Source organism: Erinaceus europaeus, chromosome 7 (assembly GCF_950295315.1).
Source record: "Erinaceus europaeus chromosome 7, mEriEur2.1, whole genome shotgun sequence".
NCBI lineage: Eukaryota > Metazoa > Chordata > Mammalia > Eulipotyphla > Erinaceidae > Erinaceus > Erinaceus europaeus.
Window position 1 is genome coordinate 81052033 of NC_080168.1, and position 4688 is coordinate 81056720.

The 4688-nt window shown below is 42.4% G+C and overlaps 1 non-coding gene across 1 annotated transcript; it reads left to right on the forward strand.

Annotated features, from left to right (window-relative positions):
• The first annotated feature begins 3951 nt into the window (after nt 1–3951).
• On the forward strand, nt 3952–4059 carry LOC132539638 (U6 spliceosomal RNA). Its single transcript, XR_009550973.1, has one exon. It is a non-coding gene; the product is annotated as a U6 spliceosomal RNA (small nuclear RNA).
• Nucleotides 4060–4688: the final 629 nt, after the last annotated feature.

Consider the following 4688-nt stretch of genomic DNA (forward strand, 5'->3'; position numbering starts at 1 on the left):
AACGCACATAGCACGAAGCGCAAGGACCGGAGTAAGGATCCCGGTTCAAACCCCCTGCTCCCCTCCTGTAGGGGAGTCGCTTCACAGGCAGTGAAGCAGGTCTACAGGTGTCTGTCTTTCTCTCCCCCTCTCTATCTTCCCCTCCTCTCTCCATTTCTCTCTGTCCTATCGAACGACGACGATGTCAATAACAACAACAACTGCAACAACAATAAAAAAAAAAAGGGCAACAGAAGGGAAAAAAAATAAATTTAAAAAAAGAGAAAAAAATAGCTTCCAGGACCAGTGGATTTGCTAGCCCCACCAATAACCCTGGAGGCAAAAAAAAAAAAAAAAAGAAAGAAAAAAATATATATCCTCTATAAAAGTATAATTATTTGGGCCAGGTAGTGGCACACCTGGTTGAACAATATGTTACAATGCACAAGAACCCAGGTTTGAACCCCTGGTCCTCACCTGCTGAGGAAAAGCTTTGTAAGTGGTGAAGCAGTGCTCTCTGTGTCTGTCTCTCTCCCTCTCTATCACTCCTTTCCCTCTCGATTTATGGCTGCCTCTGTCCAATAAATAAATTCAGTCTGTAATCAGATTGAATTTTAACACTGATCTCAAATTGTTCACACATTTCTAATAATGACTTGTTCGTTGAAATGTTGACTCTCCTAAAAGCTTAGACCAGGGAGAAAAGAAGCAACCAGTGGCGTCACTTTATAAGACACAACAATATATAAATAATGTCAAAGAACATAAATTGTGGTGGTGTTGTGTATGATACATCAAATCTTAACAATGGGATTTTCAAAGTTAATCCAATTTCCAAATAATTTGATTATAGCAATAACTATTGCCTTCTTAAAACCCTAAGACAAGCACCAAAAAAGCAAATGACCCCATCCAAAAATGGGCAGAGGATATGAACAGAACATTCACTCCAGAGGAGATCCAAAAGGCTAACAAACATATGAAAAAACTACTCTAGGTCACTGATTGTCAGAGAAATGCAAATTAAGACAACACTAAGATACCACCTCACTCCTGTAAGAATGACATACATCAAAAAGGACAGCAGCAACAAATGCTGGAGAGGTTGTGGGGACAGAGGAACCCTTTTACATTGCTGGTGGGAATGTAAATTGGTACAGCCTCTGTGGAGAGCAGTCTGGAAAACTCTCAGAAGGCTAGACATGGACCTTCCATATGATCCAGTAATTCCTCTCCTGGGGTTATACCCCAAGGACTCCATAACACCCAACCAAAAAGAGGTGTGTACTCCTATGTTCATAGCAGCACAATTCATAATAGCTAAAACCTGGAAGCAACCCAGGTGCCCAACAACAGATGAGTGGCTGAGAAAGCTGTGGTATATATACACAATGGAATACTATGCAGCTATCAAGAACAATGAACCCACCTTCTCTGACCCATCTTGGACAGACCTAGAAGGAATTATGTTAAGTGAGCTAATTCAGAAAGATAAAGATGAGTATGGGATGATCCCACTCATCAACAGAAGTTGACTAAGAAGATCTGAAAGGGAAACTAAAAGCAGAACCTCACCAAATTGTAAGTAGGGCACCAAAGTAAAAACCCTGTGGTGAGGGGTAGACATGCAGCTTCCTGGGACAGTGGGGGGTGGGAGTGGGTGGTAGGGATGGGTCACAGTCTTTTGGTGGTGGGAATGATGTTTATGTACACTCCTAGTAAAATGTAGACATATAAATCAGTAGTTAATTAATATGAGAGGGGGAAAATTAATCTTATGTCTCGAAGTTTTTTAAAACACAGACTGAATCTTTTTAATATATAGGCTGTGTATTTAATATGCAGACTCTCTCAAAAGCCTAGACCAAGTAGATCAGAAGCAACCAATAGCACAGCTATATACAAGATACTGGGTACTGTACAGCAAACCCTAACAAAAGGACTTTTCAAAGTTAACCCAATTACCAGATAATGTGATAATAACATTAACTATCGATTGTCTTTTTGAACCCTAAGACAGCAGGAACCTCACATCTCCACTATAGAGCCTCTACTTCCCCCAGTCCTGGAACCCTTGGATAGGGCCCACTTTCCCGTATGCCTCTCCCAATCCATATCAAATAATACTGCATCTGCCGATCAGAACCTAATCAACACAACGATTGCCACCTCAACATGCTTCACTTCAGACTGTATCCAGAGACTTCACGTGTGGAATGACAACCCTTCAGCTTCATTACTTGGGTGAGACCTTTCCTTTCATAGTATACTCTAATTCCATCCCAGGTGGTTCACTTTCTAACAAAGTCCCAAAACCTAGATATAGACCAGGTTGTGTGAGAGAGAGCATATGTTCACACGTATCCATAAACTAGTGCAAAATATATACCTGAAAGCAGAAATACACTAGAGTATGCAGTGAGTATCCCCCTAACACTTCCTCTCCACTATTCCAAGTTTTGGGTCCATGATTGCTCAACAATTTGTTTGGCTTTGTATGTTAACTCTCTTTTCAGTCACCAGGTTCCAGATGTCATCAGGATGCCAGCCAGGCTTCCCTAGACTGAAGACCCCACCAATGTGTCCTGGAGCTCCGCTTCCCCAGAGACCCACCCTACTAGGGAAAGAGAGAGGCAGACTGGGAGTATGGACCCACCAGTCAACGCCCATGTTCAGTGGGGAAGCAATTACAGAAGCCAGACCTTCCACCTTCTACAACCCACAATGACCCTGGGTCCATGTTCCCAGAGGGATAGAGAGTGGGAAAGCTATCAGGGGAGGGGGTGGGATATGGAGATTGGGTGGTGGGAATTGTGTGGAGTTGTACCCCTCCTACCCTATGGTTTTGTTAATTAATGCTTTCTTAAATAAAAGAAAAAAAACCCTAAGACAGCAGGAACCTCCCACTTTCTCTGTAAAGCCCATATCTCCCACAGTCCTGCAACCTCTAGGGTGGGGCTCACTTTCCTGCATGCTTTTCTCAATTCATACCAAATGATATTGCATATGCTGATCCTAACCTAATCAATGCAATGAGTACCACCTCAGCATGCTCCACTTCGGACTGTGTCTAGAGATGTCAGGTATGGAATGTCAACTCTTTAGCCTCATTATTTGGGTGAGACCTTTCCTTTCTCATAGGATTCTCTAATTCCATTTTGGGTGGTTCACTTCCTAACAAAGCCCAGAACCTAGATATAGACCGGGTCCCATGGGATATGTACACATGTATCCATAAATTATAGCAAAATATATACCTGAAGGCAAAAGTGCACAATAGTCTGCATTGAGTCAATAAATGAAGCAAGCAGAAAGACCTAAAAAGACACCATGAAGTTCATAAAGAAATAGTGTCTACTTAGACCTAGATACCCTCCTCACCTACTTCCTATTACACTTCCCTTAGTCACTCCAAAGCTCACCTTATCAAAGTAAGGACTGCAAAAGTTGAATAAGGGTAAGAGACTGGCATACTTTGATGATGACTCTTTAGTCACTATCAGGCCACCCCATCACCTGGGGCCCTAATCGGGGAGTCCTGGGATTCCCACACAGACATAATGGGCCTAGACCTCGAATAGATCCCTCTCTCCATTATGACTGGTCCCAGGTTCCATCCCCTGCATCGCCATAAGCTAGAGCTGAGCAGTGTTCTGGTAAAAAAAAAAAAAAAATTGAAAAATTCTTAGGAGCAGCAAGTCAGTATAGTAAAGTATCAGGTTACAATTATTTATTTTAATAAGAGAGATAGGCAGACAGACACTAGAGCACTGCTCAGCTCTGCCATATTGTGGTACTCTGGATTGACCTTAGGACCTCAGAGCCTCAGGTATGAAACTATTTTGTATAACTATTAATGCTATCTCCCCAATCCAGTCCAGGTTACAGTTTAATATGTAACAACTGATTTCACTTTTTAATTCAAGCAATGAACTAAGAGAAGTAGTCAATCTCATTTAAAATAACATTCTAACACTCACCTCAGCAGCACGTATACTAGAATTGGAATGGTACAGAGAAGATTAGCATGACCTCTGCACAGGGATGACACATGAAGCATTTCATATTAGAAAAATAATAAGGGGGAGTCAGGAGGTAGTGCAGTGGGTGAAGCATAGGTGTCGCAAAGTTCAAGGACTGGCATAAGGATCCCAGTTCGAGCCCCCTGGCTCCCCACCTGCAGGGGAGTCGCTTTACAAGTGGTGAAGCAGGTCTGCAGGTGTCTCTCTCCCTCTCTGTCTTTCCCTCCTCTCTCCATTTCTCTCTGTGCTATCCAAAAATGATAACAATAACTACAACAATATAACAACAAAGGGAATAAATAAATTAAAATAATAATAATAAAATCATGGGAGTTGGGCGGTAGCACAGTGGGTTAAACGCAGGTGAGGCAAAACACAAGGACCAGAGTAAGGATCCTGGGTTGAGCCCCTAGGTTCCCGCCTACAGGGGGGGTCACTTCACAAGCAGTGAAGCAGGACTACAGGTATCTGTCTTTCTCTCCCCCTCTCTGTCTTCCCCTCCTCTCTCCATTTTTCTCTGTCCTATCTAACAACAACAACAATAATAACTACAACAATAAAACAACAAGGGCAACAAAAGGGAGTAAATAAATAAAATATTAAACAAAAATCGTATCTAACTTGCCCTGCCGGGATAGCCTGAGGGTACTTCTTCCCGAGCTAGTGCTCTCTGGGTTGGAGATCACT